We start from the raw sequence: 14240 nt of genomic DNA on the forward strand, positions 1-14240 counted from the left end.
CTCTTTCCTCTGGCTTTCATGTTACACTGATCTGAGTAGAATTGACCAGCAACCTATACTGCCATTTTTTTTTTTATTCATAGTAGTAGTTGCCTCATACTGGCTAAGGTTCTAACCCAGTCATGGGTATTATCAGAGAACAACAATTTAGGCCATACCTTCACAACTATCACTGGGGTCTCAGATTACACAAATATTCTGATGTCTATTGCTATGGCTAGCATCTCCTGAATTTTCTGTCACCCACCCCACTACCCAATTCAATGGGACAGATGATAAATTGATTGTTGTCATCATCATCATTATCTTGTTATTGCTGTTGTTTTTTTCTCTTCATCTTTTTCTGCAAAGGGCTGAAACTCTGAGCAGATGCACTTGGACAACTGAGCACCTAAGGCTAATTACTTATTGGACAATACTCTACTAGCATATGCTTGGAAAATGGCCCACCCCACTATTCTGTGCTGGCTAGATCTGTTGGTATATACAGAGAATTGTCGAGGGATTAGAGGGTAGAATAAGACAAGCAGAGTTACTTTTTGGGAGAAGGAAAAGAGAAAGAAGGTATAGAGATTGCTGTGTCCATTCCCTTCAATTCTATGCCTAAGACCAAGAATAAAGGCCAAGGACTTGCTTATCCTGACTCCGGCTAATTCTAAGGCATCTAGGGTGCTAACTCGGCCTTCATATTCTTCCTCCTTTTCTTCTTTCATTTCTGTGTAATTATCAGACATCACATTAATAACAAGCAAATCCAGATGACAACTGTTTATAGAATTTTTTTATTGACATATAGTAGCATTGTTTGTTTAAGTTCAAATCACTCATGAAGAGGCTTTTAATTACACTCTTGTTTCTTACCTACTTGATACGTTCCATGCAAAAGCAAAAGATTGTTTGAATTCTTGAAGAGTGGCACAAGCCTATTGTTAGCACTCTTATTTCTTGTTTCCTTTTTCTTTTGTCTCTTCTTTCTTTTCTTCCTCTACATGTATATTGTGTCTTAAAGTTTGCAAAAAAATTTTATAGATTATATTAGTTATTATTAATTACCAGAGTAACATTTATTCATAATGAACTAATATTCTCATTTCTTTTTCAGATATACCAAAACCATACCTACCCCTTATTGTACTCATGATGACTTTTTGAACTCAAGAGTAAGATTAACACTTTTTCTTAGCTGTATTCATCTTATTTAATTTGGCTTAATTTTTCTACCTATTAAAATCTATTTTTGGATCCTGATTCTATCATCCAACATGTTAGCTTGTCATTTTTACTTTTCATCACCTGTAAAAGTTTGTTATCCAAGTCTTTATCTAAGCTATCAATAAAAAATGCAACAATTCTTCTGATCTTCATGATCTTTCAAATATCATTGATATTCATATTGGTTCAGGAAGCACATCTACTAGCTCTTACCTATTCATTCAACCATTCAGCTCGTTTTCTCTTTCTCTTTCCCAAGTTATTTTGACAGGTTCCCAATGCTTCTTATAACATAAATCTCTTACACAATAAATATGAAAGCAGCTTAGGTGTTGTTGAGACATTCTGAAAAGCTTTAGTCACAATGCCTTCTAAAGTGTTACATGATGCAATGAAGTATTATGTATGACTAAAATCTTGGCCTTAAGTCATTAGATAAGGAAGGTAGGCAGAACCAAAGCCATTTGAGTAACTTTTTTATAATTACTATCCAAAATGTTATGTATCCTCTCTTCTATATAAAAATAAGAGTTCCATTTTGCTTCCCAGTTCACTTTCAGGCTTTGATTATAGTACACATAAAGTAGCTATAATAGAAAGCAGAGATTGTATTCTTCAAAATCCTCTCATTTAAATATCTTTCTAACATTCTTAGTATTCAGTTTATACAAAGATTTATATGCTTATATGAAGGAACTCAGTTCCATATGTTCTTTTTGCAAAGCACTAAGTAGATATTTGTAAGTTGAATACTTTAAAACTATCTAAGAACTTAAGAATAGCCTTTAATTTGGTCCCCTACATGTGTTTATGGTGCTATGACTTCAATGTAGATGAAAGAGAAAATAGAAGTAATTCTCTCATTTATAGAGGATTATTTACCCACACAACTTGAAGAGAATGCAAAACCCTCATCACATTGGGTAGAACTTCTGTGACAAATATCTGGAAATACTTGGGTTAATATCATACAGGACATGCAGGAATGGATGGGTCGTAATTATATATTGTTTGAGGAAATATTCCTATTAATAAAATTAGTTTCATTGTAGTATTTTCCTAAAAAAGGCATCCCTAGCACAGGATCTATTACATAGATACTCAGGCAATATCTTTCAAGTTGAATTGAATTGCATCTTCCCCTCTCCCCCCCCCCCAAAAAAAAAAACACTCTAATAGAGAACTAGGTTCCTTACCTAAGACCTGATATCAGGTCACTTTATTTGGTAAAGCTTATAGGAACCATATTTAAATAATTCTTAGTGTTATACTCAAGTGTTAGATAGTATAAAATTATCGAATTATAATTGTTGTCATCCTCCTCCCCTTCTCCCTCCTTTTTATCTCCCACCCTCCTTCTCCTTTCCTTGTTTCTCCTTCTTTTACTTCTTCTCTTTTTTCTTTTCCTCCTCATCCTCTTCCTTCTCTTCCTCTTCCTCTTCTTTTTCCTTCTCTCTCTCTCTGTTTTTCTTCCTTTCTCTTTCAAAAACATGCAATGCTTCACAAATTTGCTTAGAGACTTAAAAGTACTTACTTATTAATGCCATTTTGAGAGATTTTTTTTGATATTTTTCTCATTATAAATTTTCCAATAGCAAGTATAGGTCTTAGTGAGCATATTGTTGCATTTCTGTATAATCAGAGTTGGCATCCAATTCTAAAAAATTGTCTGGCAAGCAAATGTTAATCTGCATATTACCTGCTATTTGTACCTTCAGCACATATACACTTTAAATTTATTTAGTACTCATAGGCAGGAAGATACTTTTATGTATATGATGTCACTTGATCCTTAGAAGAGTCCTTTGAATTTTGGGTTACAAGGTTTATTATTCCCATTTGATGAATAAAAAAATGGAGACTCTAAGATATGGGTTCTTTTTTTTTGGTGAGAAGGGAGGGGAGGTTTACCAAAGCCTTGGTAACTTCTTTGTTCATTATAGTCCTTTTTGGTTGACCTTTTGGGGACTATGTACAATATTTTTAAACATATTTCCATATTTTTCATGCCATATGAGAAAAATAAGATCAAAAGGAAAAAAAAAACTATGAGAAAGAAACAAACAAAAAGGTGAAAATATTATGCTTCAATCCACATTCAATCTCAATAGTTCTCTCTCTGAGAGAGGACCTGGATTCTTAACTAGTTATCTGTGAATGATTTTTTAAAAAATATATTTTGGCATACTGTATTAGGATATAATTAATTTCCTCAGAAACTATGTATTTATTTTGTGCATTTAAGGTAATTATTTTTAGAAGGATCCGTAGGCTTCACCAGACTACCAAAGGGGTCCATGACACAAAAAAGATAAAGATTTACCCTTTTCTAACAAATTAAATGACATTTTTTAAAGCAGAGATTTTTAGACCCAAATCTTCTGAGCTCTATTGCAATGTTCTTTCCACTACACTACACTGACTCTTCAATATGGGTAGAACAACATCTTGGAGATAATAAGTGAAAATTTCTTTAAGGCAAAAACTACCTCAACAGTACAGTCAGACCCTTCTGAAAATGCAAAGATTTGGAATTTCAGATTGGAATTGGAACTTTGAATATTACATGGTTTTAAATTGTAATTTCATCTTCAAGATAAGGAGGTCTAGAGGTAGGTTGAAATGATGTCTGACTAAATTAAATTATAATTAAATAACTGTAAATGAATCATTGTTATAAATCAAATTTTCATTGATGTATGTATGGCTTTCAGTCGTAAGGAAAGAGTCCTTGCCAAAATTTAAAAAAAATCATTTGGGGTCTTAATTAGGTTGAAAGTGTATGAAAATCAATTCAAAATATCTAATAAGCCAATTTTATAAAAGTCTAGAGGGATATTCTTACAAAATAAGACATGCATGTAAGTATGACAAGTTCCTCTTCAGAATTTACACAGGCAAATTTAAGTTGCCATCTATTTGCATTGATAATAATAATTGGCCATTACATAATGATTTAAAATTTGCAAAGTGTTTTAGTTATGTTACCTTATTTGACATCACAACAACCCTCTAAGGAAAATCCACTATCTATTATTACCCTCCTTTATAGATGAGAAGACAGCTTGGTAGTGCAGTAGCTTAGAACACTGAGCTTAGAAACAGGAAAATTCATTTTCATGAGTTCAAATCCAACCTCAGACACTTGCAATATGACAAGTCATTTAACTTTTTTTTGCTTCAGTTACTCACCTTTAAAATGGACTGAAGAAGGAAATGGCAAACTACTTTAGTATCTTCACCAAGAAAACCCCAAATGGTGGTCACAGAGAGTTTGAAGTTGAACTGAAATTAATCTCACTGATTATTGGAAAAAGATTTCACATCAAAGAAATGATGAACAGTTCAATTATTCTTAGCACTTTCTACTCTCTCTTCTGCCATTCCATTACCATCAATGTGGATTAGAAGGGAGCCATGATTGAGAGATATTTTGCATTTTTCTGTTTTTTGGGCAATAATAAAAATAATAACAATGATGATAATAACTGGAATTTACACAGCTTTTTAAAGATTGCAAAGCACTTTACAAATATTTCCTTTTATCTTTACAATTACCTAGGGCAGGAGGTATTATTATTATCCTTATTTTACCGAAGAAACTGAGGCAGGCAGAGGTAAAGTGAATATACTAAATATCCTTTATATATGTTATTTCATTGATTTTCCCAATAGCCAAAAGAGATGGGTATTACAAATATTATTTTCCCCATATTGTGGTTAAGGAAATTGAAACTGAAATATTCTGTGATTTGTCTATGGTCACACAACTAGTAAATTAGATTTCTTCTAATTCATAAGCCCATTTCTTTCACCAAATGCTTTTTGTATTCATAAATACTTTTACATAAATCACTAAAAGTACTAAATATGGAAAAGAAGTTTCTTTTCCCTCCCCTGTGACTCCTTTGAATCAAAATGTCTTTTTAAATCATGCTATCAATGGAAGCAAGAGTGACAGATACGTTGAACTTGAATCTCATTACTAGAATAAAACTAATTTCAGATTCCAAAAAGGAAAGGCAGATCCACATTTCATGTCTAAAGATAAGGCCCTGAACTCAAACCAAGAAAATCTTTGCTGGTCAGTAAGTTTAAGACATATCTGACTATCATTTGTTTCCCATTAACTGTAGCATTCCCAGTGGATAAACAGAATTTCCCATTCAGCATGAGAAAACAGAAAACAGCCAGAGTCACCAAATAAACATTTCCTTTCCAAAAGAATCACTCAGAAATGCTTTAAATGGGATTCAGTGAAACATGTCACAGATGGACTTTGCACGGACATTTCTAAAAAAGTAGGCAGAAAATGAGAAATACAATCCTTGAATAACAAGGTAATATAGTGAAATGAATGAGAGTTGGTACAAAATAAAAAGAAGTAGATGGGTTACAATTTGTAGGAGGAAGGAAAGGAGAAGACAGGAAAGAAGAGAAAAGGAAAGAGGAGAGGAGAAAAAAGAGCATTTTTAAAGTTCTTAACTGTGCTAAGTACCAGGATACAAGTATAAAGCAAGACAACCATCCCTAAGGAATTAACATTTTAACAGGGGAAGACAAGATATCTAGTAGCACGAGAGTTGGAAGTGGAACATAACCAGAGGGTACAGACATATAAGAATAGCTTGTAGATGTCCAAGAAATGTTGTGCTAGAATCAGAACCAGGAGAGAGAAGTTGAAACCTCTCCAATCAACAATCAGAGTCTAAGCTTTAAGAAGTGGAGAACACAAAAGAGTCCAGATTACAAGTGGTATCGTTTGGAGATGCCTGAGAAACATCACAGTACATTCAGGGCTTGGGGAAATCTCTATACCTGACAGTATGGGTACAGGATGGGTAGAGTGAACCCTAATAGAGAAAGTGAAGGGAGAGAATTTCAAGACGAAAACTATTCATGGGCTAAGATGAATCTCACCAATCAGAGCCCAGAGTGTAAGTTTTCAAAACTTTAAAAACAAATAAATGAAAGCAGTTGTCCACTAAAAAGACAGCCAAATTAGCATAGCAATAGAGTTTTAGCATCCTTTCTAATGTTTCCTTAACAGTCAAACTAGAATTAGTAAAGACCCATTCTCATTCTGCCCAGAGTTCCCATATAACTCATATGGGAACCCATATAACTCTTTCTAGATTTCTCTGAACTCATGATTTTTGTCTTCCCTATGGAACAATAATATTCCTTTACTTCTATATACCATTATTTGTTTAACCATTTCCCAACTGATAGGTACCTATTTTGTTTTTTGTTCTTTGCTACAATAAAAAGTACTAAAGCACTGTTATCAATATATTTGTTCATGTGAATTCCTTTCTCTGTGTTCAGTCTCTTTAGGGTATATATCTACTAGTGATATGACACAGTGATGGAATGGTAATATCATGAGCAGTTCTGTTAACCACTCCTATTTGCCATATATCCTTTCTCCACTAACTAGATGCTTTTTTCTTCTCTGTGAAAGGAGATGCCTCCAAATAATCGATAATTCTGTCCATTTTTTGTTTCTTTTTTTAAAAAATCTCTGAACTCCCAGACAAAGAGGGTGGTCTGATAAAATATCTCATTATTTGTTTTGTCTCTCTCACATCTCTGAAGATGCTTTCCTCTCAATCACATTAAAGCAAAACAAACTAATAATGAAGAGAACCAGCTATACCCAGCGAAAGAACTCTGGGAAATGAGTGTGAACCACAACATAGCATTTCCACTCCCTCTGTATTTGTCCGCTTTCATTTTTGATTTTCTTCTCAGGTTATTTTTACCTTATTTCTAAGTCCGATTTTTCTTGTACAGCAAAATAACTGTACGGATATATATATATACATATATTGTATTTAATATATACTTTAACATATTTAACATGTATTGGTCTACCTGCCATCTAGAGGAGGGAGTCGGAGGAAGGAGAGGAAAAGTTGGAAGAGAAAGTTTTGCAAGAGTCAATGCTGAAAAATTGCCCATGCATATATCTTGTAAATAAAAAGCTATAATAATAATAAAAAAGAATTTCAAGGGAACTAATGAAAAAAATCAAATAAAGATGGCTTAGCTGTACCTGATCTAAAACTATATTATAAAGCAGTAGTCACCAAAACCATTTGGTATTGGCTAAGAAATAGACTAGTTGATCAATGGAATAGGTTAGGTTAACAGGACAAAATAGTCAAAAACTATAGCAATCTACTGTTTGACAAACCCAAAGACCCCAACTTTTGAGATAGGAATTCACTATTTGACAAAAACTGCAGGGAAAATTGGAAATTAGTATGGCAGAAACTAGGCACTGACCCATACTTAACACCCTACACCAGATAAGATCAAAATGGGTTCATGATCTAGGCATAAAGAATGAGATTATAAATAAATTAGAAGAACATAGGATAGTTTACCCCTCAGTCTTGTGAAGGAGGAAGGAATTTGTGACCAAAGAAGAACTAGAGATCATTAGTGATCACAAAATAGAAAAATTTGTTTATATCAAGTTAAAAAACTTTTGTACAAACAAAACTAATGCAGACAAGATTAGAAGGGAAGCAATAAATGGGAAAAACATTAGTACAGTTAAAGGTTCTGATAAAGGCCTCATTTCCAAAATATATAGAGAATTGACTCAAATTTATAAGAAATCAAGCTATTTTCCAATGGATAAATGGGAAAAGGATATGAACAGACAATTTTCAGATGATGAAATTGAAACTATTTCTACCCATATGAATGGTGTTTCAAATCATTATTGATCAGAGAAATGCAAATTAAGACAACTCTGAGATATCACTACATACCTCTCAGATTGGCTAAGATAATAGGAAAAGATAATGATGAATGTTGGAGGGGATGTGGGGAATCTGGGACACTGATGTATCATTGGTGGAATTGTGAATGGATCCAACCATTCTGGTGAGCAATTTGGAACTATAATCTGTGGAGTATACTGTGCATACCCTTTGATCCAGCAGTGTTACTACTGGGCTCATATCCCAAAGAGATCTTAAAGAAGGGAAAGGGACCTGTATGTGCAAAAATGTTTGGGCAGCCCTTTTCGTAGCGGCTAAAAACTGGAAATTGAATGGATGCTCATCAATTGGAGAATGGCTGAGCTGTATATGAATGTTATGGAATATTATTTTTCTATAAGAAATGACCAACAGGATGAATACAGAGAGGCTTGGAGAGACTTAAATGAACTGATGCTAAGTGAAATGAGCAGAACCAGGAGATCATTATACACTTCAACAATAATATTATATGAGGATCAATTCTGATGGAAGTGGCTCTCTTCAATGAGAGGATCCAAATCAGTTCCAATTGTTCAGTAATGAACAGAACCAGCTACATCCAGCGAAAAAACACCAGGAAATGAGTGTGGACTACAACATAGCAATTACATTCTTTCTGTTATTGTTTGCGTATATTTTTGTTTTTCTTCCCAGGTTATTTTTACCTTCTTTCTAAATCATATTTTTCTTGTGTAGCAAGACAACTGTCTAAATATGTATACATATATTGTATTTAACATATACTTTAACATATTTAGCATGTATGGGACTACTTGCCATCTAGGGGAGGGGATGGAGGGAAGAAGGGGAAAAGTTGGAACAGAAGTTTTTGCAAAGGTCAGTGTTGAAAAACTACCCATGCATATGTTTTGTCAATAAAAATCTATAATAAAAAAGAAAGAAAAAATGCAAACTATAAAATGCCTCTGATTAATACTATTTATAAATATAAAATAAACATTAGAGAAACAAGCTTTTCCAAGGCTTTCTCAATCACAAAGAGAAACACCCCTCCCCACGTCAGCCTCTTCTTAAATTCACAGCTGCTTTGGCCCTTTAAAGTTGTTGGAAGCCATGAAAACTGATTGTTGTGAGAAAAAAATATTTTGTGACAAAGACATGAATTGGAGTTATTAATTAATGGGAAAATCAGCTGACATGACAGCAGAAATGATGTACTTTTAGAATCAAAGCAGCCTCTCCTTTGTGCCTGTGCAGAACGTACTGCTTAAAAGACAGATCACTTGTGGTTGTTTGGTTTGACCAAATGTTCATAGTTAGTACAATTCCATAATTGTTCTGTCACCAATTACATAAACACAGGTTTAGAAAGATTCTAAGTCATGTTTTAAACTTATTACTGTGTATAGTAGAAGCTGTCCAGAATTGTGCTTGACTTCTCCCATACATTTTTTATCAAGGAAAACTTGAGAATATTGGGTGAGGTTTGAAAATAGAAGGAACCCCTATGTGGCTGGGAGAAAGACTCAGAACTAAGGGCACAGGGATATTCCTGTCCCATGGGCAAACTCATATGTGGAGACCCAAAGTCTTGGCAACTGCACACAAAGGAAATGGAGACAAATTTGAATTATTCAGCCAGTCATGACAAAGACTTTGGAGTCTTTATGTTCTTGAGAGAGGGCTACTTCCTTTGGAAAGGGAATCATGCATGTTATCTATCTGCAACTGCAGGCAGAACAATGTGTGATATTACACAATTGGGAAGGTTAACTATGTAAGAGGATCTAATGAAGTAGTGAACGATGGGAATCTACATAGGAGAAATGTACTGAGAAGCCACGCTGGAGAGCTAGAAATGAGTACTCTACCTAGAATGTGCTTATAAATGGTTGATGCCAAACAGGTCTTTGGGGAAGGACCGATTGTTTATTTATTGTTCCCTAAGTATTATTATCTGTCTGGGTTCTAATATAGATTTTATTTGCTGAGTAATTTGGTACATGGAAAAAGTGATAGACTTAGAGAGAGAGGACTTGGACTTTAGTTCTAGCCAGGCAACTTATTACCTTTGAGATACTTTTTAGGCAAATTACTAAATCCACTGAGTCTGTTTCCTCATTTACAAAATGAGAAAGCTAGACTAGATGACATTTAAGGCAACTTATCACTCTGAACCCATAGTCCTTTTCATTGTTGAGGTTTTTGCGTCATGAGCTTCCAAGGAAAGTTGTCCAGTGATAATATACTAGACAATGACTAGAAGTAACCAGATTATCTAAATCCAACAATGAACCAAAAAATGCGAGAAATTCCCTTACGTTATATTTTTGCTCTTATTGTCATGTGAAAGCCTCAATAAAAAAATCGATGAAAAAGTCAACAAAGAAGTGATATTACCACTTTATAGGCATAGAGCCACAAGAGACCTCACCATTAAGTTCATCTCTCTCAATTTATAGATGACAGAGGTAAAGTGACCCAACATCACACAGTCAATAGCAGAGTTGGATTTCATACTCAAGTCCTTTGAATCCAAGTCCTGCGCTCCTAATGTTAAAAAAATAATGTGTAAAGTGTCTTTTCCATTGCCCAAAGCATATCTATTTCTGACATCAAACCATTTGATAGTCATGAAGACTTTGGTCATAAAGACTTTTTTCCTGGGTTTCATTAGTGATAACTACTAAAGAGGCATGAGCTGTAATACCCAAGAGACAGGTGCCAGGTCCCCAAATAATGGAAAATGGAACAAGGTTGGAGGTGGGGTCAATGCCTCCAATTCCCTACTCTTTCTAGAGCTCTTGGCCATGGCGTCCTGCGTAATTTTCTGAAGAGTCTAAAGAGAAACCACGTTCATGGTGATAATTTAGCTCTGTTGGTTCTTGCTGTCTCCTGTCTACATTTCCCTCAGGGTCCTTTGTTGTCAAACTCTTCAGATCTTGTTATTACAAGTATGCTTATATACTTAGGGATTTTTACTGAGATCAGATGTCAGCTTCTTATTACTTGCCAGCCAATTAATGTGGAAGGAGGTAGAAGAGAGTTGTTAAGAGTGAGAGAAAAGGAGACAAGCAATAAAATGAGCAGCGTCTCTTAACTGTACTGCTTTGCCTAGAGTCACCATTGAGATCATAGCTATTCTTACTCCTGGCTCCCTATAGAATATGCTACTTTGAAGGCTGCTTTCTTGTGGTTCTTTGTTCTGGCCAAACATACAGAATTAATATAATACTGTAATTGTTCTGCTATGTTGTGTAAAAATAGTTTTAGAAAGATTCCAAATGAACTTCTAATATTTGTAGTTCCTTTTGTCCAAAAATAATTAGAATACTAGATAAGCATCAGATGATGTTAGTTCTGAGAAAATAATTGAATTGTGAGTGCATGAGCTAAACATGATGGAGCAGCTTGAGTGAAGGGTCAGCTAGGTAAGAAGAGAACTAAGAGACTGAAGGGCGTTTAAATAAAAAAGAAAGCCATATCCTTAGTTCATAGCCTTATTGGAAGTTAAGACAGTGTTTTTGTTTCATTAGGAGTAGTCAATTTTTATATTCAATATTCCTATTCAATTTTGTGTCCAACACAATAAAGGGAAACGTTTTTGTGTTTCATTTGTTGTTTAGTTGTGTTTGATTCTTCATAGGCTTGTTTATGGATTTTCTTTACAAAGTTACCGGAGTGTTTTGCCATTTCCTTCTCCAATGTCCCCAATTTACAGATAAGGAACTGAAGAAAATAGGCATTAAGTGATTTGCACAGGGTGGATTTGAATTCAGATCTTCCTGACTCTAAGGCTGGTGCTTTATCCATTTGGATCACCTAGCTGCTCCTGTATTTCATTTACATTTATTATATTTCAAAAAGCAGTGAGAGATATTAAGAAAAGCCCTTAAAGACCTGGGTTCATGACATATACTGATTTATGACTTTTGACAAAGTACTTACTTAAGATTTTAGTACTCTAGGTTCAAATTGCAAGACATTTTCTGAAATCAAGCTGAAATAACTTCTTTTCATAGTTGCATCAGTGCTAATGATGATGATGATGAAAACAATAATGAGGAAGAATAGGAAGAAGAAGATAATAACAGTGGTAGTGATGATGGTGGTAACAGTGATGACAAAGATACAGGATATGAAAAGTGTATGAGCTGAGCAAAGTTCTTGCATAAGATTTTTTTCTTTTTTTATGTTTTTCTGGAAAACTCTTTAAATTACATCTCTGAAAACTTTAATTTAGAGAAAGAGTTAAATCTTTCATTACCCAACAGGTAATGAATCCAACAGGATACTTTGCTCTTTGGGCTATGGTCTTCTTATCCATAAAATGAATTGGTTTAATCTAGAAATAATGGTATGCTACAGCTAACTTGTACAGACTTATAAACATTGCTTTTAGGTTCTATGTGACCATTTTCACATTGAAAATCAGGAAGTGATCTTGTATAAGATTTTGTAAGTGTTCGTAAGTAAGTACAGTATGAGGAGGGTAGGTCATAGTAGACCAGTGCTAAGGGACTTCACCATATGATTAGTTTGATGGGGTATTCTAAAACAAGTCCTTTCCCTTTAGTGAATAATCAGTTAGCAGATTTTTCTCCCCATGTAATTTTTCTTCTTTTTGTTGTTCAATCATTGCAGTCGAGTCCAACTCTTTGTGACCCCATTTGGGGTTTCCTTGACAAAGATTTTTGAGTAGTTTGCTATTTTCTTCTCCAGCTCATTTTATAGACAAGGAGACAGAAGCAAACATAGTTAAATTACTTGCCCAGAGGTTACTTGCTGGATTTGAACTCAGGTTTTTCTAACCCCAGGTCTGGCACTCTTATTTACTGCACCACCTAACTGTCCTTCCACCTATCTATCCAGGGTTTCTTTAAATCTCCTATAAGGAGATGAAGTAATACAGATGAAGAACTTCTTTAAATGACCCCCTCATACAGATATACCTAAAGTCAACTATCTAAAAACAGGGGGTTACAGCTAATTTGGGAAAGTATTCCTTTAAAAATTCATCATTATTTCTTATGGTATTTCTAATCATTCATTTGATCACTGTTCTCTTCCCCCACCAACTAAATATCTATGGGTAATATACAAAAATAATTTAATTTCTCAAGAGGTAAATAGTAATTTTTCTTTAAGATGCTCTTTTTAAGAGTTTTCTGACACATTGGTCTTTAGGAAGAACAAAATAATTAAATTTAAAATTTTCATTAATGGCCAAGTTGGCTTTTTCAACCCCCTCCCCCCCCAGAGGTCTTTCCTTACTCCTTCAGGTAAAAACTCCCTTGATCAGTGCAAGAAGTGGTGCTCCAATGCACAAATGTGATTTTGTATTTATTTTTCTATAAACATGTAGTTTCTCTAAAATAGAATATAATTTCCTAGAGGGGAAAACATTTTATTTTTGCCTTTGTTTCCTAGCATAGTGGGCAAGCATATTTTGGGGGGAGTGGAATGTCTCTAATTTTATTAATGTGGGAAATTTCCAACCACTAATAATTAATGTTCACATAGATATAGATATAGATAAAACTATCTTATTTGATTTGTCACAGTAACCTTATAAAGTAGGTGCTGACATGCTATTATTTCCATTTCACCATAAGGAAACTGAGGCTGAGATTAGGTGACACTCAAAGAATACAGTTAGTGTATGAGGCCAGATTTGAACTAGGGTTTTCATGACTGCAGATCTAGCCCCCTGTCTTAACAGAGTGAGAGAATGCATGGTATGATAGGAAAAGTGCTAAGTTTGAAGTCATTGAGTCCATCCTGACTGTCACTTGCCACATAATATGACATAGGATAATGGACCTCAGACCTCTTGGGAACTTACTTTTCTCTTTTTAAAAATGCATGTTCAGCTAGAGAAGCTCTAAAGCCCCTTCTATCTACAGACCTTTAGCATTTATGGAACATATCGTTGACTCCATACATTGTACATACTGCATAGAGGAAGGCTCAGCAGAGACTTAAATGGTCCTCGCTTCTAAATAGCTTTTTCCAATGAGTCTAAAAAAATCTCCTTACTTTCAAAAAAGAGCAGATCTTTGTCCAGTCTTCATCTGTTGCATGTTGATTTTTTTCTGAAGATCTTGGAGAAAACTGGAATGATTTCTCACTGATGTGGTCATGTAGAATTCTTTCCTCGTGAGTTATATTTGATGCCTGATGTTCCTTGTTCTCAGATTCCCCTGTGCAAAGTGTGGCATTTGTGTTGGTCTCTTACTCTGTGGCCAGTTTTTACAAGTCTGATGATCCTATCTCTTTCCTAACCAA

Source organism: Sarcophilus harrisii, chromosome 4, assembly GCF_902635505.1.
Source record: "Sarcophilus harrisii chromosome 4, mSarHar1.11, whole genome shotgun sequence".
NCBI lineage: Eukaryota > Metazoa > Chordata > Mammalia > Dasyuromorphia > Dasyuridae > Sarcophilus > Sarcophilus harrisii.